This window comes from Schistocerca gregaria, chromosome 5 (assembly GCF_023897955.1).
Source record: "Schistocerca gregaria isolate iqSchGreg1 chromosome 5, iqSchGreg1.2, whole genome shotgun sequence".
Taxonomy (NCBI): Eukaryota; Metazoa; Arthropoda; class Insecta; order Orthoptera; family Acrididae; genus Schistocerca; species Schistocerca gregaria.
Window position 1 is genome coordinate 417,933,326 of NC_064924.1, and position 25,565 is coordinate 417,958,890.

Consider the following 25,565-nt stretch of genomic DNA (forward strand, 5'->3'; position numbering starts at 1 on the left):
ATTACTCCATGAGAAGTGGGTGGAGGCAGAAGGCACCATATTAAAACTTGGTGAGAACTTTCGAAGTGATTTATTGTTTCCAACTACAGTGCCCTTGTTCCTCTTGGTCTGTGTCACAGGGCCCCGCAATGCTAAGGACGCACCCTAGCAGCTCTTGCAACACAATGTTGTGTCGTGCTGGCCTTGGACAGCCACGGAATTGTGATGGCGTCAGGATGCACCGACAGTTGGCTCAGCGGTCTGCATCCCTGCCGACTCTGTGCTGCTCGGTGTGAGCCGCAGGCTGCCAACAGCTGCTTCATCTCGCCGGCGTGGCTGAGATCGCGGTGATGACAAGCGCCTCTGATCCGGTGTCCAAATCTGTGTCCCTCACCTCGGGTTGGTAGCCAGGACGACTGTTCGCAGTAGTAAGCTGTGGAGTGGCCCGTCACCGGCTGGCCGGCTACAGACCCCGAGTCGGCCTCAGGGGTCGAACCAACGACTCGTCGTGGACTGGAATGCTGGCGCCCCATCTGCTGCTGTGTGTAGTCGGTGGTGTAACCGTCCAGGAGAGCTGCCACACTTGAATGATTCTCGTTAGCAAACGGCACCTATTTATACTCAGCTGTATGCCTCTGTTTTGCCAAGCGTGACGCTTCGTGACAAGTACTCATAACACGCTAGGGTGGTCAGTGGATCCCCTCTGCCTGCAACTTGTGACATGCAAAACAGCTACATATACTCTTTCAGCAATTTGACGGCCTTGTGGCCTCTATTCTACTTCACAACTGTTGGTATTTGTAATTCACTGCAATCCGGCCCACACCTGCTGTAACTTGTGCTCAGAATATCGCACATAACTAACTTCCCCTACCCTACAAGGTGGTGCCGCTACTACGTGCTCAATTCCGTGTTAGCAGATAGTTTTTTGCTAGGTAATTCGTAAAGTCAAAACACAATATATGTTCCAAAATCCTATTCAAAATCAACATCAGTGATCGAAAAATACCAACTATTGCTGTACTATATGAACAGAAGTCAACTGATAACGTGAAAAGCACTCAAAACGTATCTGGAGAGCCTGTTTACTTATCTTTGTATTTGAATACGCATGTCTATACCAGTTTCTTTGGTGGTTCAGCGTATTTTGCATGTAAAGAATAAGAGCGGAAGTGTTCAAACTCAGAAGAGTGTTCCTGGAATCACTCTGTAGCAATTCTGATCATATGGGGTGTCGCATTGTCCTGCTGGAATTGCTCAAGTCTCTCAGAATGCACAATGGACATGAATGGATGCAGGTGATCAGACAGGATGCTTAAGTACGTGTCTCCTGTCAGAGTCGTGTCTAGGCATATCAGGGGTCCCATAACATTCCATGTGCACACGCCCCACACCATTGCAGAGGCTGCACCAGATTGAACACTCCCCTGCTGACATGCAGGGTCCATGGATTCATGAGGCTGTCTTGATACCCGTACATGTCCATCCGCTCGATACAATTTGAAACAGACTTGTCCGACCAGGTAACATGTTTCCAGTCATCAACTGTCTAATGTCGGTGTTGACAGACCCAGGCGGGGAGTAAGGTTTTATGTCATGCAGTCATAAATGATCCACGAGTGTGCCTTCGGCTCCGAAAGCCCATATCGATGACGTTTTGTTGAATGGTTCGTGTGCTGACACTTGTTGATGGCCCAGCATTGAAATCAGCAGCAGTTTGTGGATAGGTATCATTTCTGTCACGTCGAACGATTCTCTTCATTTGTCTTTCCTGCAGGATGTTTTTCCGGTCGCAGCGATGTCGGAGATTTGATGTTTTACCAGATTCATGGTATTCTCGGCACACTTGTGAAATGGTCGTACCTTGGAGATCCTATGTCCCATCGCTCGTGCGCCGACTATAACACCACATTCAGACTCGCTTAAATCTTGATAACCTGGCATTGTATTAGCACTAACCGATATAACAACTGCGCCAGACACTTTTTGTATAGGGACTGACGACCGCAGCGCCGTATTGCGACTGTTTACATATCTCTGTATTTGAATACGCATGTCTATACGCGTTTCTTTGGCGCTTCACCGTGTTCTGCATGTAACGAATAAGAGACGGTACAGTTATCTTCATTTTATTTTCATTTTATTACGATGCGATTAGTCTCACGTATTAAAGGGAGAGAATGGAAGGAAAGGAAGAAGAAAGAAGTAACGAGAGAAACGAAGAAAGAAAAACTGGTAGAGCATTTTTGCGTGGGTGGCTCCGTTAACAGTGGCGATATTTGCGGCCTCGGGTTCTTAGTGAGACTGGTGTCTTTTTACAAAAGAAACAGAAAGTGTACTGGATTGTTTCTTTACCAAGGCGAATGGACACAGTGGTTACTGACAAGCGTAGAAAGTGGGGTTGACCGATGTTCCCGAGCAGGCTGTCGGTTGGACTTACTCGCAGATCCAGCGACAGATGGTAGCGGATCTACAGAGTTAACTTTTGATTGTGACTAATGATGAGCGTGACAAGCTTGTGGAAGTTTTTTTTAAAGAGGTGGAGCCCTGCACGCCCACACCTGCATGATGGCCAACTCAGAACGGCCACTGCCATTTCTGCATAAGGGTTAGTGTTCACTATAGTGAAGTGTCGCAAGATGTGGGTACTGCGATGTTTGCGTACGTCTGGGTAAGGTTAACTATTTATATGCGCTCATCTAGAGATAGATTGGGTCGAAAGACAAACGAAGGGTAGCGGTTTGAAGGGCAGAGGGAAGAAAGTTCAAAAATGGTTCAAATGGCTCTGAGCACTATGGAACTTAACTTCTGAGGTCATCAGTCCCCTGGAACTTCTGAAACAATACTAATTATACATGTTAACCCGCCTCCTAAGATGATTAGTTGGTTGTAAAATGATACATAAATTGGATTACAACGCAGATTTTACAACTACTGTTATGTTAGTGAGCTACAGTTTAACTACTACAATGTGTTAGTTGTAGTTTTTTGCAACAGTGGGCAATTTGATCTAACTACTTGTTACTTAACTAATCTAGTATGACTATTACCTGCAACGCCACAGGTGTGCCAGTAAAGTATAAACCTACTTAGGATAGCCAGGCTCTACGAGCTAAACCCGAGGAGCATGCCCCTAGCACTGGGCTGGCCAAGGTTAATAATCGCTGCAGTTTCCTAAATTAATGTCCTAATCTAAGTCCTACAAAACTAACTTAACCTACGTCGTATCCGGTGCTTTGTCGTAATCGGTGGTATTGACCCCTCCCCTCCCCCCCACCTAGTCCTGTGCGTGGTAGATTCCAACTATGGTGGAAGTCGGCCAGCCCACGCACAGGCGGTATGGGAATGGGATATGGTCTCAATCGGTTTGATTTACGAGTTTATACCTATTCTAGGTCCCTCAGGTGTTTTGCTAACACTTTACGTGATACCCCATCTGCCAATGCATTCAAAGTGTGAAAAGTGTCTTCTTGTCTGAGTAGTTGGTATGTGTCATTATTTAGAAGTCTGTCTCGGAGTGTTCATCATTGAAGAGAGGGCACTGGAACTTAGAACTACTTAAACCTAACTAACCTAAGGACATCACACACATCCATGCCCGAGGCAGGATTCGAACCTGCGACCGTACCGGTCGCGCGGTAGAGCCTAGACTGTAGAGCGTAGAACCGCTCGGCCACACCGGCCAGCGGGAAAAAAGTGCCAAGGCATGTGCCAAGGGGGAAAAAAAAACTCTGCGATAGTTAGGTCGGGTAGTGAGAGCAGTAGCGGATGTCTTGCTAACTGCGATGGGTTAAGGTAGAAGACGGTGTCATGCAATCAGATACCATGTCATGCCAAGTTTCTTCATAAGAGATCAGTCCTAGACGGTGCTGCAGCGCGGTGTGCTGCATTGTGAGCTGTGAGAGCCCCTGTCGCGTTGTCAGTGGTGACTTGGCGCTGGGGAGGGCCCACGTTGTCCATCGGTGTCTGGTGGGCGTGCGTCGAAGCCAAGCGCGCGGAGATGCGTGGTACGTAGCGTCACCACTGCTCGCTTGTTGGCTGCGCTGACGGGCTCAATGAGCGCCGCGGCTGAGTCTTCCTGGTGTAGCGAACGACGCAGGACGCGCCCTCCAGCGTCCTGATCGCCCTGGTAGCGCACTCGTAGAAGCAGACCTGCTCGGAGCCGATGGACTTCGGCGTTGTTGCGGCGCATTCCATCTTCTTCTTCGGTGTGTCCAGAGTGTCCGCCGCGGTGTGTCCTTCCGCCGGGTGCTCCGTCAGGGGAGCGGCGGCTGGCGTCTTCACCTGCGGCTTCCGCACAGATGTCGTGCGCCATCTGCGAGCGCAGTTGCCGCAGCTGGTTGCGTGCCCCCTCCGTCTCTGCAGCCAGGGTGGCCTTAAAGGTTGCGCTTTGAAGGCCGCAACCGCCTCCTCCGCCGCGGTCGCCAGCACGGCGCGCTTCTCCTGCACTTGCGGCCCCTTCTGCGCTGCCGCCGCCGGCCGGTTCCCCGCGCCACTCTCACTGGTACAATATTCAGGCCGCGCGGCGCCGTCGTTGTTGACTCTCGGTTTGTTCCTTCTCTCCAGCGCAGCTGTCACTGGCGAAAGCCGGGCAGACACGCCATTTCGCCATATGTGGCCCTCTGCAGCGAGCACAAGTCGGCGTCTCTTCTCTACTTCTGTCACATACGCGAGTGTCGTGCGCGCCGGCGCAGTTTATGCACCCGCGGCGAGTTGCGGCACTATATAGCAACATGCCCTTCGGCTTGGCACCAAAAGCACTGTTTCTTAGGGTCCATGCCTAGGGGGAGAGCTTCGGCGGTCACAGGAAAGCCTAAGAGCTTCCTTAACGCGAAGATGTCGCTGCCATCCGTCGCAGTTCCCACGATGTACAGCGGCGGCCTCTTCTTATTCGTCCGGTTGTGCAGTGTGGCGTTCGGTGTGTTATTCGGTGATTTGGTATTTTATTAATTTGTAAATGAAAATGATAATCTTATTTTATTACATTGAGTGATTACTAAATAATTTTACTGCCGGCTAAAGATTTGGTCAAGTTGCTAAAGAACTCCAAGTTAACGTCGTGTTAAAGTGTTGTCTGCAAGTTGTGTAAATGCCACTAAATCACAGTTCGTACATCAGATTCTACACAACTATTGATTATGATGGAAACAGTTGTCTTCAGCAAAATGGTCATTGAAACCACCGAATAGTAGGTTACAGTACGCTTGTTCGCCCAATGCTTGAATACTGCTCAGCAGTGTGGGATCCGCACCAGGTAGGGTTGATAGAAGAGATAAAGAAGATCCAACGGAGAGCAGCGCGCTTCGTTACAGGATCATTTAGTAATTGCGAAAGCGTTACGGAGATGATAGATAAACTCCAGTGGAAGACTCTGCAGGAGAGACGCTCAGTAGCTCGGTACGGGCTTTTGTTAAAGTTTCGAGAACATACCTTCACCGAAGAGTCAAGCAGTATATTGCTCCCTCCTACGTATATCTCGCGAAGAGACCATGAGGATAAAATCAGAGAGATTGGAGCCCACACAGAAGCATACCGACAATCCTTCTTTCCACGTACAATACGAGACTGGAATAGAAGGAAGAACCGATAGAGGTACTCAGGGTACCCTCCGCCACACACCGTCAGGTGGCTTGCGGAGTATGGATGTAGATGTAGATGTAGATATAGAATCGCGCATAACACTGAAGTATGTTACTTGAAACAATATTCTTCGCAACTGGTGCTTCATTAACTTCGGCTCCATACATCAGCTACAAAAGTTTGTTATATGGATAGTGCTAGGAGCACTGTTTTTAAAGAACCAATCTGATACGAATTATTTTCATTAAAATGAGTTCGGGACCACCGGTGCACATTTATTTTTACACATTTGTATTACCTTCGACATTTATGTCTGCAGAGTTGCGTAATTTGAATTTGGCTCTGGGATAATTGTTAAGATGGCGGCAGACAATTGATAGACACATTCTATTGTTAGAGCAAATAGGATAAGTATTTGAAATGCTTATTAAACTTTACTTTCGTATCATGCTCTATTTAGACTTCATCAAGCAAACATTTGATTTTTTTCTAAGGAAAACACAGACAAAAAACGCGATACAAATCGCTATCAACAATGGCTGCGCTCCTTGCAGCGGAAAGAAATAATTAACACAGATAATGCTTACTGAGAGAGGAATTAAAGTTACAAATAATTATTCACTCATATTTATAATAATAATGAACTCTATTCTCAAGTAATAATTAACAAATAATTACAATTTCTTAACAGACCTCAGTTTGATATGCGTCTTGCGTCCTGAAACTACAAAAGCCAACCAACAAAAGGTAAAAACAAAGAAAGACAAACGCAGATCATAAAAGGAATTTACAATTATCATTGTTTTGTATGATACACATCGATATGTCCAATTACATCATAAAATATTATATAAATGATTAATATTTATCATCGTTTCACTGCTTTTTCATACGGCGAATATATAATGTTTATAAGTGTTAGAGTCCGCAGCTCGTGGTCGTGCGGTAGCGTTCTCGCTTCCCGAGCCCGGTTTCCCGGGTTCGATTCCCGGAGGGGTCAGGGATTTCCTCTGCCTCGTGATGACTGGGGTGTTGTCCTTAGGTTAGTTAGGTTTAAGTAGTTCTAAGTTCTAGGGGACTGATGACCACAGACGTTAAGTCCCATAGTGCTCAGAGCCATTTGAGCCATTTTTTATAACTGTTAGAGGCATAATATCCTCTCGTCGCACTGTAGCTAAAATTTATCTTGTGGATGTTACAGCAGCTTTGTAGTTGCACCCCGGAATCAGGCAAGTGACAGCCCTTCTTGGACTGTCATCTCGTTACATACCAAAGGCAGCCCCCTGTCCAGGGCCTTGGGTTGCTTCTCTCGCTGTTTCGGCGCGGTAGTCTTCTCCACAGTAGGTGGATCAACAATCTGGGCGTGCGTGGTGGTCGGCCGCCCTCGCTGCATGCAGTTGGACGATGGCGTCTGAGTCAGGGGACTCTACGCCTACTTATTCACTGCAGCAGCTGCCTACAACATCGTGTATCTCTGTCCACGACCCTCTACTGCACTGAATGTACATAAGGGGGACAGGTACATGATGCTCTTCGCGCTTTCGATCCGCATTCCTGCTGGGCTGCGGTGTCGAAGGCTTCTTCTCGACATCGGTCTTCTTCTTCTGTCCGTTTCTGCCCATTCTGTGACGCGTGGACACGAAAATTCTCCTGTGTCGTAAAAACGATGTACGACAATTTGCGTAAGCGTAACGCCACAGTCAGAGCACATCTTCACAGCTCTTCTTCTGACCAAGCATTTATTTTAGCAACTTTTGTACAGAAAACAAAACAAAAATTACAAATCTTAGGGTCGATTTGACTGGGCGTGGACACGTCTCAGCTATTAAGGGGAAGAAGGGGAGGAGGGGAATGAATCATCTCACTACTCTTCATAGACGTCTGTCGTGTGGTGGTGGCGGCGGCGGCAGACGCTGGGTCGGTACGGGGCATCGCCTCGGAGCTGTGTGGTTTGAGTCGGCCACTCTGCCCAGCAGCACGTGGCTGTGTGGTTTGAGTCGGCCACTCTGCCCAGCAGCACGTGGCTGTGTGGTTTGAGTCGGCCACTCTGCCCAGCAGCACGTGGCTGTGTGGTTTGAGTCGGCCACTCTGCCCAGCAGCACGTGGCTGTGTGGTTTGAGTCGGCCACTCTGCCCAGCAGCACGTGGCTGTGTGGTTTGAGTCGGCCACTCTGCCCAGCAGCACGTGGCTGTGTGGTTTGAGTCGGCCACTCTGCCCAGCAGCACGTGGCTGTGTGGTTTGAGTCGGCCACTCTGCCCAGCAGCACGTGGCTGTGTGGTTTGAGTCGGCCACTCTGCCCAGCAGCACGTGGCTGTGTGGTTTGAGTTGGCCACTCTGCCCAGCAGCACGTGGCTGTGTGGTTTGAGTCGGCCACTCTGCCCAGCAGCACGTGGCTGTGTGGTTTGAGTCGGCCACTCTGCCCAGCAGCACGTGGCTGTGTGGTTTGAGTCGGCCACTCTGCCCAGCAGCACGTGGCTGTGTGGTTTGAGTCGGCCACTCTGCCCAGCAGCACGTGGCTGTGCGGCGAGGGCCCGGAACGATCTCCGCGTTGAGAGGTCGCTGTGTGTTGACGTGGCAGAAGCAGCTTTATCACGGTGTCGGAAGGTAGACGTAGGCGACGGATGGAAGAGCCCGCATGTTCTCTAGCTTCCGCGCTGTCTCACTGACTCCTCCTTTTCTCACGCTTCATCTATCTCTCAGCTCCACTACTCTTCGATTTTTTTTCCCTCTCGGCGACGTCATTGGAGTACTAAATTCACACTGCGGGGTGGAAATTTCCTATATTCCGTGGACTGGTGTGAGACTCGGGAATTGGTATGTTTTTCACGATTTCGCTGTCAAGGCTGCTCCCAGCGTTGCTGGTACATTGTTTCGATGTTTTTCTGCATTCCTAAGTTTTTGTGAACGCATTCAAACAACACTTCTATGTACCGGCTCTCTCCATGTGAGGAGTGGGGAGTCTCATGTTTGTTTTTGTCTAAGAACCTGATGGCGTTCGTAATTTATAAGTAATATCCTGCCGTTCGAGAACACATCTTTTAAGCAGGCTGTCTTCTTTTGAGGTTGTTTAGTTTCACACATCTCCTTGTGTGAATTCTTGGTCCTTCGTTTATGATCTTTGCCAGTGCCTGTGAGGTGCTGGGATGGTTGACACGTTTTTGTCTTCCAAAGCACACAAAAACGGCTGCTCTCAGCCAGATGAATCGACGTTCTCTCAAGTGTACGTTCCTGACACTCCATCCCAGAGGCTGCATGGGTCTATCAGTTTTTGGAAGGCTTCTCGTTGTCCACCAGGGTCTTCATAAGGTGTTCATTCTTAAACGAAGGGAGGGAATCCACCAGTTACGCCCAGTGTGGTTGCAGAATGGCTCCGTTGTCCATGTCTCAGGCGCTCGTCGCATGGGGTCCGCTTCTCTCCTCACCGTGATCCGCTGCCGCTGTGAGTTGACGAAAGTGGGCCCCAGAGCAGGTATCACACAACTCCTTGTGACTTGGTATATAACCTTTGCTACGGAAGATTAAGAGTTGTGATAAAGTGACCCATACACGTTCACTTGGCCCTTTGCACACACAAACGCTTCGAAAAGAAAACATCTTCACTCACTAATATCACTAATAGTAATACGAAAGCTTCACTCACAAATTTTGGGTTTTGTGAGGTTATTACATTTTCATGTGCGCCCTATTGTGTCAAGCCCCGTCGACTATTGACACATAGGGTTGCCCTTGACAAACAGATACAAGCCACTCACAGATAAACAAAGATCAAAACAAGTAAACAAGACATGAAGAACTAAATTCAAATGGTTCAAATGACTCTGAGCATTATAGGACTTAACATCTGGGGTCATAAGACCCCTAGAACGTAGAACTACTTAAACTTAACTAACCTAAGGACATCACACACATCCATGCCCGATGCAGGATTTGAACCTGGGACCGTAGCAGCCGCGCGGTTCCGGACTGAAGCGCCTAGAACCACTCAACCACGGCGGCCAGCATGAAGAACTTAATCACACTGAACATCGTGATAACGTTACACATGTACATAAGACATATTCAAAGTAAATAAGTAATCAAGACACATGAAAATAAAAAAATAAACCATACACGATAATACTGCTCATGACAGAGATATATGCCGCTAATGAGAGCACATAGAGTGAAGGCAACTGAAACAAAAATGAACTGCACACCGCAGTGATGTGTACCAAAGAATATGTGTCACGAATATCAACACAGTAAGGATTATGATATGTGACACAAAAGTTGACCTTACACAGTTTTAACGTTCTTCAAGGAGCTCTGTAAAGTGGATACAAAGTGGATATTAGTTGCAATACTTAGCGATGAAAAACAATACATTTTCGATGACATACATTACTGGACTGACATGGACCAAGCGAGACAGCATTGGGTGGGTAACATCTTAACGTTTCAACCACCAGTGCACTGTGTTCCTTCTCAGTGAGTTTCGTTGCCTAACTTATAACACGTGCAAAAACAAGATCGGTTCAAATGGTTCAAATGGCTCTGAGCACTATGGGACCTAACTTCTGAGGTCATCAGTCCCCTAGAACTTAGAACTACTTAAACCTAACTAACCTAAGGACATCACACACATCCGTGCCCGAGGCAGGATTCGAACCTGCGACCGTAGCGGTCACGTGGTTCCAGACTGTAGTGCCTAGAACCGCTCGGCCACTTCGGCCTACTACAAGATCGGTATCTTCTTTTCTGCTACAGAACCTGCTTTCATTATGCATCAAGTACACATCACTGGTATTAGGGAGGCGTTCTTCTTATTAAATAGATAGCACAGTATCGGTGTGCGAGCCACATAAACGGACTCGAAAGTCAACAATAAAAATAATCGTGCTTGTACCTAACTAAAGTAATTTGAGATTTTAACTTGCCCTTACATTCTAACACACAAAATAATCCTAATGTGCTTCAGTCCACCTTTCATGCACTACTCTACAAAAATAAAATGTCTTCTTCGCCAACCCAATGGCACCTTTGATGCGCTTTTATGGGCTGCAAAAGAAATCTCATCAAATACTGATGCATGTGTGGTTCTCAGCATCCACTCCAGCGTCTTTCAATTCGACACAGCGTATGGTAATGCGATAAATCATGGACTCAACGCACTGTATTACTGCTGAGTATATGCAACAACAACAACAACAACAACAATGTACATGGAAATGGCAATGCCTTTGCGTCTGCTGAGTTGCAATCCCGCTACGGGTAGTCTCACGTTATCAAATGCAGGCGGCTGTTCTCAGTCTCGGGGTGCGCATTGTGACGCCACATAGAACACACGCTCACACACATACGAGCGTCAGATCACCTCTCCTCATACATACAGTCCAGATGCACAGAAAAATGGCTATCGAAGACCAATAAATATGTAATACTTACTGTTCAGAAAATCTATTCAGAAAATACAGAGTGTTGTTAACAGTCATCTACAATTTTCGATACCCTTATTGTTATATGCTACTATACTGGGCCAAATTTGCTCTCACGCTGTGGGCGTTGCGCTCACCATCATAAAAAACCGTTGCTGGTGTGTCTCTGCCTCTCCTCCCGTCGGTTTAACAATGGTGTCAGCCACGGCCTTCTTCAGTTTTTGGAACTGTAAGTATTTTGGTATGCATCCTATTCTGCAATAAACGGCTTAATTGAAGTACTTCTCTATCTCTGTTGGGTACTGGACCCAGACATTGAGTCTGTCAGAAACAAATATCCTAAAGAGCACTTCCACATGATGTATCTATCTTCTGCAGAACTGGATTGAGGGTTTTCAATTTAGGAGAATCTCTTTTTGATTCCTTTCTTTTCTAATTCTGCTTCCCATCTCGGGGACATGACTATTGTAGCATGGTCTGAGAGGACTTTCTTGGGCTTATTACATATGTGCAAATAACCACATAATCTTCTATTAAAACTTATGGAGCCGTTTGTGGAGCAAAGCCTGACATGCTCAGTAAATGCGTCCACAACAACGAAAATAAACTGATGCCCCAAACTGTCCCTTCAGCACAGGGCCGTAATGATCAACACACACGAGATCATTTGGTGTTCTAGTTTGATGGTATGGATTTCACTGGTAAAATCGCGTTCGGCTGTTTTACACGCTGGCACAGGTCGCATTTCCTAACTATCTTCTCAAATTTCCGACTGAATATGGCATGTTCAAACTCCTTGGCGACTGTCGCATACAACTTCGTCGCTGCGCAGTGGCCAATGTGCTCGTGGTAGTGCTCGATTAAATAAGCCAAAAGTGCGTGAGGGAGAGAAATATTCCACCTTCGTTCTTTCAAATTCCACCGAACACGTACCCTCCGCCTGGCCGAGCACAATTCTCGTTCGCGCGTCCCCTCCACCAACACCGTACAGCAGAAAGACCTTTACTCTCCAGATTCTGGCTGTTGATCTTGTATGGTGGCTAACTCCTTCGTATATTATTGGATGGAAGCCTGGTCGCAATGTTGTAACACTGCCATTATAATCTCATTGTCTGTCGCTCGACGAATTCGTCGCCGTCCCCCATGAAGAATTTCGGCTTAACCAGTTAGGAAATTTGTTATGTTTAACCCGGCAGTAAGCGATTTCCAGATCGTATTCCTGACTCACCAGGGCCCACCGCATCACTCTGTTATTTCATCTACATCTACATCTACATCCGTACTCCGCAAGCCACCTGACGGTGTGTGGCGGAGGGTACCCTGAGTACCTCTATCGGTTCTCCCTTCTATTCCAGTCTCGTATTGTACGTGGAAAGAAGGATTGTCGGTATGCTTCTGTGTGGGCTCTAATCTCTCTGATTTTATCCTCATGGTCTCTTCGCGAGATATACGTAGGAGGGAGCAATATACTGCTTGACTCTTCGGTGAAGGTATGTTCTCGAAACTTTAACAAAAGCCCGTACCGAGCTACTGAGCGTCTCTCCTGCAGAGTCTTCCACTGGAGTTTATCTATCATCTCCGTAACGCTTTCGCAATTACTAAATGATCCTGTAACGAAGCGCGCTGCTCTCCGTTGGATCTTCTCTATCTCTTCTATCAACCCTACCTGGTGCGGATCCCACACTGCTGAGCAGTATTCAAGCATTGGGCGAACAAGCGTACTGTAACCTACTTCCTTTGTTGTCGGATTGCATTTCCTTAGGATTCTTCCAATGAATCTCAGTCTGGCAACTGCTTTACCGACGATCAACTTTATATGATCATTCCATTTTAAATCACTCCTAATGCGTACTCCCAGATAATTTATGGAATTAACTGCTTCCAGTTGCTGACCTGCTATTTTGTAGCTAAATGATAAGGGACCTATCTTTCTATGTATTCGCATCACATTACACTTCGCTACATTGAGATTCAATTGCCATTCCGTGCACCATGCGTCAATTCGCTGTAGATCCTCCTGCATTTCAGTACAATTTTCCATTGTTGCAACCTCTCGATACACCACAGCATCATCTGCAAAAAGCCTCAGTGAACTTCCGATGTCATCCACCAGGTCATTTAAGTATATTGTGAATAGCAACGGTCCTATGACACTCCCCTGCGGCACACCTGAAATCGCTCTTACTTCGGAAGACTTCTCTCCATTGAGAATGACATGCTGCGTTCTGTTATCTAGGAACTCCTCAATCCAATCACACAATTGATCTGATAGTCCGTATGCTCTTACTTTGTTCATTAAACGACTGTGTGGAACTGTGTCAAACGCCTTGCGGAAGTCAAGAAACACGGCATCTACCTGTGAACCCGTGTCTAAGGCCCTCTGAGTCTCGTGGACGAATAGCGCGAGGAGCTGGGTTTCACACGATCGTCTTTTTCGAAACCCATGCTGATTCCTACAGAGTAGATTTCTAGTCTCCAGAAAAGACATTATATTCGAACATAATACGTGTTCCAAAATTCTACAACTGATCGACGTTAGAGATATAGGTCTATAGTTCTGCACATCTGTTCGACGTCCCTTCTTGAGAACGGGGATGACCTGTGCCCTTCTCCAATCCTTTGGAACGCTTCGCTCTTCTAGAGACCTACGGTACACCACTGCAAGAAGGGGGGCAAGTTCCTTCGCGTACTCTGTGTAAAATCGAACTGGTATCCCATCAGGACCAGCGGCCTTTCCTCTTTTGAGCGATTTTAAATTTTTCTCTATCCCTCTGTCGTCTACTTCGATATCTACCATTTTGTCAACTGTGCGACAATCTAGAGAAGGAAGCACAGTGCAGTCTTCCTCTGTGAAACAGCTTTGGAAGAAGACATTTAGTATTTCGGCCTTTAGTCTGTCATCCTCTGTTTCAGTACCATTTTGGTCACAGAGTGTCTGGACATTTTGTTTTGATCCACCTACCGCTTTGACATAGGACCAAAATTTCTTAGGATTTTCTGCCAAGTTAGTACATAGAACTTTACTTTCGAATTCATTGAAAGCCTCTCGCATAGCCCTCCTCACACTACATTTCGCTTCGCGTAATTTTTGTTTGTCTGCAAGGCTTTGGCTATGTTTATGGTTGCTGTGAAGTTCCCTTTGCTTCCGCAGCAGTTTTCTAACTCGGTTGTTGTACCACGGTGGCTCTTTTCCATCTCTTACGATCTTGCTTGACACATACTCATCTAAAGCATATTGTACAATGGTTTTGAACTTTGTCCACTGATCCTCAACACTATCTGCACTTGAGACAAAACTTTTGTGTTGAGCCGTCAGGTACTCTGTAATCTGCTTTTTGTCACTTTTGCTGAACAGAAAAATCTTCCTACCTTTTTTAATATTTCTATTTACGGCTGAAATCATCGATGCAGTAACCGCTTTATGATCGCTGATTCTCTGTTCTGCATTAACTGATTCAAATAGTTCGGGTCTGTTTGTCACCAGAAGGTCTAATATATTATCGCCACGAGTCGGTTTTCTGTTTAACTGCTCAAGGTAGTTTTCAGATAAAGCACTTAAAAATATTTCACTGGATTCTTTGTCCCTGCCACCCGTTATGAACGTTTGAGTCTCCCAGTCTATATCCGGCAAATTAAAATCTCCACCCAGAACTATAACATGGTGGGGAAATCTACTCGAAATATTTTCCAAATTATTCTTCAGGTGCTGAGCCACAACAGCTGCTGAGCCCGGGGGCCTATAGAGACATCTAATTACCATGTCTGAGCCTGCTTTAACCGTGACCTTCACCCAAATCATTTCACAATTCGAATCTCCGTCAATTTCCTTCCTGTATTTGACGGTTCTTAGAAAAGTTTCATCACTGTGGTCTATATTTAAACGGTTTTTCCGGATAGGCAGATAACCCCCGAACTGTTTTATCGCATAAACAATGACCAGCGTATCTAGTTCGGTAGTGAAAAACCGTGTCTCGCCCGCCAGGTTCGCCGAGAGCGTTAATGCGCTGCTTCCTGGACTCGGGTAGGCGCGCCGGCCCCAGATCGAATCCGCCCGCCGAATTTACGACGAGGGCCTATGTACCGGCCAGCTTGGATGTGGTTTTTAGGCGGTTTTCCACATCCCTCTAGGTGAATACCGGCCTGGTCCCCACGTCCCGCCACAGTTACACGACTCACAGACATTTGAAACATATCCGCACTTTTCCATGATTTACACTATCAGCAGACAGATGGGGTAGTCTGATTCCGTCCCGGGCGGTACTGAGTGGCGAGAGGAAGGGCATCCGGCTACCCCCTTCAAATTAACATGCCAAATCCGATTTAACCACGCCCACCCCGAGTAACATGCGGGACAACGGCGCAAGCGATAGAATAGCGATAGGTAGTGAAATACCGTGTCTCTGTGTGCGGGTGCGGCCACAACGTGCACATCCTCAACCTTGCCTTCCTGTTGTAGACATCCCCCAGTGGCTTGATCAATTACATGTGTGAGGAGATGGAAGGTGCCAAAAAGTCAGGATGCGTCGAACAATACTGTCTTGGAACGCAGTCTTTGCCTTCTCGAACGCATTTCCCTCTTTCTTTCCCCACTCCACTTCTTGCCCTTGTTCCCCTTCTTCAGCAGCATGTATAAAGCACTTGACAATGTGCCTCCTTGTAAAATGAAATCAGCCCCAAGAACTGTCTTAATAGTCGTATACGGACTGCTCGTGTCATTTTAGTGATTTCCGTCAATTTGCACTGTTCCGGACGGATACTTTCCGGCGAGATCTCGAACCCGAGATATACCACCCTGTCTGCGCACAGATTCATTTTCTCGGACCTGAGCGTGACGCCGTATCTGTGAAACGACGGCAGCAGCTGATTAGCAATGATGAGGCAAAAAATTATGACCACCTACTTAATAGCTTGTTTGTCCGTGTTTGGAACGAAATACGCCGCGCGGGATTAGCCGAGCGGTCTTGGGTGCTGCAGTCATGGACTGTAGGGCTGGTCCCGGCGGAGGTTCGAGTCCTCCCTCGGTCATGGGTGTGTGTGTTTCTCCTTCGGATAATGTACGTTAAGTAGTGTGTAAGCTTAGGGACTGATGGCCTTAGCAAATTAAGTCCCATAAGATTTCACACACATTTGAACAATTTTTTTGAACGAAATACATAACTGATTATGCGTATCAGGGATCCGACAGTTTGTTGGTAGATATGTGGAGGTATGTGGCATTACATGTCTACTCACAGGTCATGTAATAACGGGCTCTTGATTTGCGTACACGGAAATGGTGCTAGACAGCGACCCAGATGGGTTTCATAGGATTTACATCAGACGAATTTGGTCTCCTAGACATCAACATGAATTCACTATCATGCTCCTCAAAATACTGTAGTGCGGTTTTGGTTCCTAGGCATTCGCAGTTACACTTCTGAAAAATGACGTCACGGTCGGGGAAGAAATGAAGCATTAAGGGATGCAGGTGGTTCACAGGTGTCAGCGTGTCTTCGATTACTACCACTGCTTCCACTGAAACGAAGGACAATTGTCTCTCATGACATAATACTGCTCACACCACGCCGCGCCCATGGCGCGCTACACGTTTCGAGCTTCCGTCCACCTTCATGACGGCGTTTGCGGAGACGACCATCGAGATAGTGCAGCAAAAAATGTGATTCAGCCTCAGAACCGACACATTTCCATTGGTCGACGTCGAATTCTGATGCTTCTGGGCCCGCTGTTATCGTAATTGACGAAGACGTTGGTTCAACATTTGAAGACGTGGCGGTGATTTGTTTTGGAGCTCCATGTTTAACAATGTACGATGAATGGTGTGCTCGGTACACTTGCGCGAGCACCACCATTGTGCTCTTTCGGCAGAGATGCCACAGATGTATTATACTTTTCAGAGAAGACAAACCTCCTTAATCCACATTCTGTGAATAATCGTGAACGTCTTACCATTTAGCAGCAAGTGGTAATTTTAATGTTCTTCTACAACTTTTCGTAGATACTCACGACAGCGACACGTGAACATTCGAACAGATTCACTGTTATAGAGATACCCTTTCAAAGGCTCTGCCGAATAATAGTCTGCTCTTTGTCAAAGTCGCTTATCTCAACGTACACTCATGGAAATGGAAAAAAGAACACATTGACACCGGTGTGTCAGACCCACCATACTTGCTCCGGACACTGCGAGAGGGCTGTATAAGCAATGATCACACGCACGGCACAGCGGACACACCAGGAACCGCGGTGTTGGCCGTCGAATGGCGCTAGCTGCGCAGCATTTGTGCACCGCCGCCGTCAGTGTCAGCCAGTTTGCCGTGGCATACGGAGCTCCATCGTAGTCTTTAACACTGGTAGCATGCCGCGACAGCGTGGATGTGAACCGTATGTGCAGTTGACGGACTTTGAGCGAGGGCGTATAGTGGGCATGCGGGAGGCCGGGTGGACGTACCGCCGAATTGCTCAACACGTGGGGCGTGAGGTCTCCACACTACATCGATGTTGTCGCCAGTGGTCGGCGGAAGGTGCACGTGCCCGTCGACCTGGGACCGGACCGCAGCGACGCACGGATGCACGCCAAGACCGTAGGATCCTACGCAGTGCCGTAGAGGACCGCACCGCCACTTCCCAGCAAATTAGGGACACTGTTGCTCCTGGGGTATCGGCGAGGACCATTCGCAACCGTCTCCATGAAGCTGGGCTACGGTCCCGCACACCGTTAGGCCGTCTTCCGCTCACGCCCCAACATCGTGCAGCCCGCCTCCAGTGGTGTCGCGACAGGCGTGAATGGAGGGACGAATCGAGACGTGTCGTCTTCAGCGCTGAGAGTCGCTTCTGCCTTGGTGCCAATGATGGTCGTATGCGTGTTTGGCGCCGTGCAGGTGAGCGCCACAATCAGGACTGCATACGACCGAGGCACACAGGGCCAACACCCGGCATCTTGGTGTGGGGAGCGATCTCCTACACTGGCCGTACACCTCTGGTGATCGTCGAGGGGAGACTGAATAGTGCACGGTACATCCAAACCGTCATCGAACCCATCGTTCTACCATTCCTAGACCGGCAAGGGAACTTGCTGTTCCAACAGGACAATGCACGTCCGCATGTATCCCGTGCCACCCAACGTGCTCTAGAAGGTGTAAGTCAACTACCCTGGCCAGCAAGATCTCCGGATCTGTCCCCCATTGAGCATGTTTGGGACTGGATGAAGCGTCGTCTCACGCGGTCTGCACGTCCAGCACGAACGCTGGTCCAACTGAGGCGCCAGGTGGAAATGGCATGGCAAGCCGTTCCACAGGACTACATGGGAGAATAGCAGCCTGCATTGCTGCGAAAGGTGGATATACACTGTACTAGTGCTGACATTGTGCATGCTCTGTTGCCTGTGTCTATGTGCCTGTGGTTCTGTCAGTGTGATCATGTGACGTATCTGACCCGAGGAATGTGTCAATAAAGTTTCCCCTTCCTGGGACAATGAATTCACGGTGTTCTTATTTCAATTTCCAGGTGTGTATTTCCCCATTTGCAGCCAGTATCTTGGCTATGGTGAGCTCCTGTCCATGTCTTCTCCGCCTAAATACTTTTGTTACGGCGTCCCGTGCCCACAACGACATCAAGCGGCATGCAACGCCGTGGTGGGCAGTGATCATAATGTTTTGGTGGTGGTAGTGGTTAGTGTTTAACGTCCCGTCGACAACGAGGTCGTTAGAGACGGAGCGCAAGCCCGGGTTAGGGAAGGATTGGGAAGGAAATCGGCCGTGCCCTTTCAAAGGAACCATCCCGGCATTTGCCTGAAGCGATTTAGGTAAATCACGGAAAACCTAAATCAGGATGGCCGGAGACGGGATTGAACATAATGTTTTGGCTTATCTGTGTACGTGGCACATGTGTATACTCTCACACATGAACTTGAGTCCTTAAGATAGAATGGTAGTTGGTTGTAGACACACAGTTCTCCCTCCAATAGGAAGACAGTGAATTTTAGACGGGATGAATAAAGCTGAACTTGAGACCCGCCAGGTTAGCCGAGACCGCTAATGCACTGCTTCCTGGACTCGGGTAGGCGCGCCGGCCCCGGAACGAATCCGCCCGCTAGATTAACGACGAGGGCCAGAGTGCCGGCCAGCCTGGATGTGGTTTTTAGGCGGTTTTCCACATCCCCCTAGGTGAATACCGGGCTGGTCCCCACGTCCCGCCTCAGTTACACGACTCCCAGACATTTGAAGCACATCCGCACTTTTCAATGATTTACACTAGCAGCAGACAGATGGGGTAGTCTGATTCCATCCCTTGGTGTACGGGGTGGCGGCAGGAAGGGCATCTGGCCACCCCTTCACATTAACATGCCAAATCCGAATTAACCACGCCAACCCCACGCACGATGCGGGACAAAGGCGCAAGCGATAGATAGATATGATAAAGTTGGACTTGATTGAAACCGGCTGTAATGTCAAATGTTGGCAGCCTAATTTTTTCCGAGAATTGGCGCAGTATGCTGTGGATAGGGTCCGGTCTTGTTCCGTCTGCTCCAATGTAACAATTTAACACCCTCAAATCGGGGCAATAACGGACTGATCCGTGCTTCTTAGGCACAATCGTGAGAAGGTTCACTTATTCCAACGCGGCCTACGATATGATTCCGGCTGTCTCCATAGCTTGTATTACTTCCGTGGTAGCTTTTCGAATGCGTCCAGGCCACTGACTACGCTTTCCTTATCGGCGGCCAATCACACGTTACTCTAAACTTGTGGACCGCTCCCCGAAATCTTCCCAGCAGGAAAGAGAATGTATCCTTGAATTCCATAATTTCTTTCACCAACTCCGGTCTCTGCTCCCGGCTCAACCATGTGTTACCTTAAATGATGTTTCTAAGTATTCAAGTCGGATCAGCCTGTGGATCCTCCACACACACTTCTGGATGATCGTCAGTACACAAGTCACCATCTCACGTGGCCAATTTATCTCACCACATCGACGCAAGGAAATACGTACTGTCCTCCAAAATCTGGGAACTTGCGCAGGTTTTTCGACCGTTGACAGAACAACATTATTTTCTACTACTGACAAGTGGACGTATACTATACTCTTACTTCCGTGACGCACCTCGCAGTGCTCCTCGGCCAATCTGCAATTTCCTTCTCACTCTCCTCTCCACAAGAGCCTCTCAGTAGCTCTAGGTACTTCACCTTCAGCCTTTGTCATTATCTCGGCCTGTTTGTTGTCACAAATTTTAAAGGTGGTTTCTCTTCCAATGTTATTATGTTCTTTTTGGAGTGTGCCTTCCGTACTCGCGTTGGCGGCTTGCGGTGCCACGGGAGTGTACTCATTAACTACTTCTGACCCTCTAAACCCTAACAGCACATCTGCGAGGGTCTCTAAGTCACAACCTGTAGCATCAACTCCGTCAGATTTTCTTTCGCCGGCTGTGTGCGTGGAATTTTCACCACGACTTGTGGACGTCAAACTAACTTCATCTGGAAGTCATGTTCCCTGTAATGAATCACCTTTTAGATCCGGTGGCCCACCTATGAAAATTTTCTCGTCCTCCTTACATTGAACCAAATTAAATGTGCCCTTAGTGCTCCCTGCACCCCATGTGACCGCATCTCTGAACAAATTGAGCACGGCTTTAGTAGTCCAGTCCATGATGCCCTCTCTGCTCAAGAGTATGTCATTATCACGTATCGCCGCTTAGCAACACCAAGACCCATCTTTTCGCCATAAAAGCGGGAATACTGAGATTCCTTTTACGGGTACCTCAGTTAATTTCTACGTCTACATCTACATGGATACTCTGCAAATCACATTTAGTTGCCTGGCAGACGTTTCATCAAACCACCTTCACAATACTCTATTATTGCAATCTCGTATAGTGCGCGGAAAGAATGAACACCTATATCTTTCCGTACAAGCTCTGATTTCCCTTATTTTATCGTGGTGATCGTTCCTCCCTTTGTAGGTCCGTGTCAACAAAATATTTTCGTATTCGGAGGAAGAAGTTGGTGATTGGAATTTCGTGAGAATATTCCGTCGCAACGAAAAACGCCTTTCTTTTAATGATGTCCAACCGAAATCCTGTATCATTTCTGTGACACTCTATCCCATATTTTGCAATACTAGAAAACGTACTGCCTTTCTTTGAACTTTTTCGACATACTCTGTCAGTCCTGTCTGGTAAGGATCCGACACCACGCAGCAGTATTCTCAAAGAGGACGGACAAGCGTAGTGTAGGCAGTCTCCTTAGTAGTGTAGGCGCCCCGGTGGTCCCGGTCGCCTACGGTGGACTGGAGGCCGAGCGGTGACCTCTCCAGTTGTCAGGATGCTAGGAAATGACTATGGACGCGTCAGAAACGCCAAAGAAACATTATTAATTCATAACTACTTTATGCCTGCCGAGTACAATGTGGCTTGGTGATATCAATAACCTTCCCGAGTCCTCGCTGGCTCGTAGCGATGACACGAGCTCCGGGCGACACAGTCTTGCTAGCGCAGCGCCGCGTGCTGTGACGTAGGTCTGTTACATCTTTTAAGTGTCCTGCCAATAAAACGCAGTCTTTGGTTAGCCTTCCCCAAAACGTTTCCTATGTGTTCCTTCCAATTTAAGTTGTTCCTAATTGTAATTCCTAGGTATTTTGTTGAATTTACGCCCTTTAGATTAGACTGATTTATCGTTTAACCGAAGTTTAACGAATTCCTTCTAGCACTTACGTGGATAAACTCACACTTTTCGTTATTTAGGGTCAACTGCCAAGTTTCGCACCATTCAGATATCTTTTCTAAATCTCTTTGCTGTTTGTTTTGATCTTCTGATGACTTTATTAGGCGATAAACGACAGCATCATCTGCCAACAACCGAAGACTTCTGCTCAAATCGTCTCCCAAATCGTTTATATAGATAAGGAACAGCAAAGGGCATATAACACTGCCTTGGGGAACGCCAGAAATCACTTCTGTTTTATTCGATGACTTTCCCTCAATTACTACGAACTGTGACCTCTCCGACAGGAAATCACAAATCCAGTGACATAACTGAGACGATATTCCATAAGCACACAATCTCACTACGAGCCGCTTGTGTGGCACAGTGTGAAAAGTCTTTCGGAAATCCAGAAATACGGAATCGATCTGAAATCACCTGTTAATAGTGCTCAGCACTTCATGCGAATAAAGAACTATTTGTGTTTCACAGGAACGATATTTTCTAAACCCTTGTTGACCGTATGTCAGAACAAATGTTCAAATGTGTGTGAAATCTTTATGGGACTTATCTGCTAAGATCATCAGTTCCTAAGCTTACACACTACTTAACCTTAATTATCCTAAGGACAGACACACACACACACCCATGCCCGAGGGAGGACTCGAACCTCCGCCGGGACCAGCCGCATAGTCCATGACTGACTGACCGTATGTCAATAGATCGTTTTCTTCGACGTAATTCACAATGTTCGAAAACAATATATTTTCCAAAATCGTGCTGCATGTCGACATAAACGATATGGGTCTGTAATTTAGTTGATTACTCCTACAACCTTTCTAGAATATTGATGTGATCTGTGCAACTTTCCAGTCTTTGGGTACTGATCTTTCGTCGAGCGAACGGTTGTATATGATTGTTAAGTATGGAGCTAATTCATCAGCATACTCTGAAAGGAAGCTAATTGGTATACAATCTGGACCAGAAGACTTGCTTTTTATTAAGTGACTTAAGTTGCTACACTACTCCAAGGATATTTACTTCTACGTTACTCATGTTGGCAGCTGTTCTCGATTCGAATTCTGGAATATTTACTTCGTCTTATGTTGTGGAGACATTTCGGAAGGCTGTGTTTAGTAATTCTGCTTTAGCAGCACTGTCTTCGATAGTATCTCCATTGCTATCGTGTAGAGAAGGCATTGATTGTTTCTTGCCGCTAACATACTTCACATACGACCAGAATCTCTTTGGATTTTCGTTGTGGAAACTGTTATAAGCATCTCGCATTGAAGTCCTCGTCACATTTCGAGCTGCTGTAAAAGGTCACCAATCTTGGGGATTTTGCGTCTGTTTAAATTTACTATCATTTTCCTTAAGTTTTGCGTAAAATGATGTCGAAATTACTGTCACTTCGGACACAGAATGAAGGCATGCTACCATCTTAATCCCTTCCACTGTTATGTCAGTAAGAGGACACCGGTTATCCGCAGTACTGGTCAATTTCCTCTTGCACTTGAGATTGCTAGTAGCGTACATTGCGTTTGTAATGTCCCTTCTCTACTGAGGCGTCCCCTGTGGTATCTCAATGGCTTTGGCCATTCACTTGTGCGATCTCACCCATCTATGCCCCAGTTGGGGCCAGTGGTGGGGAACCTCTATTACACTCCTGCGTCACTTGCATGCAATTTAGATGGCGCCTGTAGTCTGGAAATTCCTACCTACCCTCTTCTGTGTGGTGCTGAGCACGGCGCCTACCCTGTTCTCGCCCATTCCCTTCTTTTCTCCTTCGTTGTTTATTGTGCCAAATCTGCCTGTCATTGCGTTGCACAAATCCTTGTGACGCACTATTTTCTTCCCTCATAGTGTTGTCTGCCATCCTTCGTTTCTCCTGCTCCTCAATGCCGTCCAAAGGCCTTAAAATATCGAGGAACTGTTCCCTCCATAGTACCCGAGGACTGCATGATTTACGTGAGCAGGAAAACGTGAGCGTATCGTGCTACACAATTCATCATCTGTTATTTTGTCGTCCAAGTATCCTTCCAGAATGACAAAGTGATCAGCGTATGTTGCCATCGATTGACATGGCTGTGGCGCATACTGTCCCGATTCACGCTCATCTTTACCCTTGCCTGTGCGGCCAGTATCCATTACGTTGGCAGAAATCTAGCGAAGAAATCCTTGTAACTACTGTTCTTGCAAACTGTTACGTCAAACCAGACAGCCTTTCCTGGTCGAGCGTGTGGCGTGCAGCGATTAAAACATCACGTTCCGTCACCCCTTTCGCACGAAGATACGCGTCTAAATTTGGCATGCCTCCGGCTGTGCACTACGCGTACGACCTAACTTGGACAGTGGTATGTCTACCTCGTGCATCGGGAATGCGGCCTGCGAGTTAGTTGACGTGACTTGCGTTACAGAGACGGTACCTTGTCGTATTGCAGACACTCTAGTGTAGTGTTTCCTTGAACGATTTACTTTCCTCATTTATGCGCCCGGATATGTACGTCATCTTCGTTTTTAAATTGTCAACCTTCGTTTCACACTCTTTTCGCACGTGCGTGGTCTAGGCTGTTGGTGAGGTCTGTCCGTAATTTGAGCCTAGCTTCAGCGACCTGCCCATCACTCTTATGACTGCGAAGTCTTAGCTCGGCTTCCAATCTTTCAAATCGTGATTTATTTTCGTCCCTACTGGCGGTTATATGAAATGTGTTGTTTTCTAATATCGCGAGACTTCGAACCTCCGACTTTCCGTATCCCCCATAGACGTGCCTTGTGTTTCCTTACTCACCGAATTTTCCTCAGTTGGCCCGTCGGTTTCCATATTTATGAATCTCCCAGAGCTCAGTCGTCTAGAGAAACGAAACAGCAAACAACAAGCACTTCATAGATGAAAAGAGAGAGACAGTACAACGCTGATGGTAGTGATGGTACCAGCAAACAGACCAATCCAAAAGTGGAATATGATAATCTGATCAACAAACTACACATTCTAAAACTACATCACAAAATACGGGGGAAACTGTGGGAACCGAAACTAAATAGACTAGCTACCGTTATGTTTTATTCATACCGCACATTTGCAACACTTTCAGCATACACAAACACACTATCCGTCCACACACAAAGAGGTTAGCATATTCTAATACAGGAGTGGGAATTCTTTCTGATTCATGTCTCGAAATTTAGAAGTTCTCACACTAGCAAAAATGTGAGAATAAAAACAAACCGAAGCACCACGCATGACGCGAAACATGCAATGAACTGCAAAATTCTTTGGGATATCACATAGCTTGAAAATAATTACCAATGACATCGACTCACGCTGTGCGCCAAAATGTAGTGAACTGAGAATTATTTTCTGCTGTCTGGCATGAAATTACATGTGGGTTACTAATGAGATTGCCCCACGGTGGTTCCCAGTAATTAAGTGAATCGAGAGTTAAATCAAATCAAACACAAAAAGTTACGAGATTAGGGGATCGATGAGCGTATGGAACAGATTTTTTAGATGAAATGAAACATGAAATGACTGTATTTATTTCAGTAACTTCTACACAAGAAACGAAAAATACAAATCTCAGGGCCGATTTGACTGACCATGGACACAACTCAGATGTTAAGGGGAAGAAGGCAAAGGGGGGGGGGGGGGGGGTGGCAGAAAGAATCATCTGACTGCTCTTCACAGACGTTTGTCGTGTGGCGACGAAAGGTGCAGGTTGCAGGCGTCGGCTTGGGACGGTGCGGCGTCTCGGAGCTGTGTGCGGGAGTAGCCCGCTCTGCTCAGTGGCCCTCGGCTGTGCGGCGAGGACTCGCAACGATGTCCGAGGTCTTCTTTCTCTTTTTTTGTAAACTTACAGGCTTTCGGGACATGCCCATACAGACACCTCAACAGATGCAT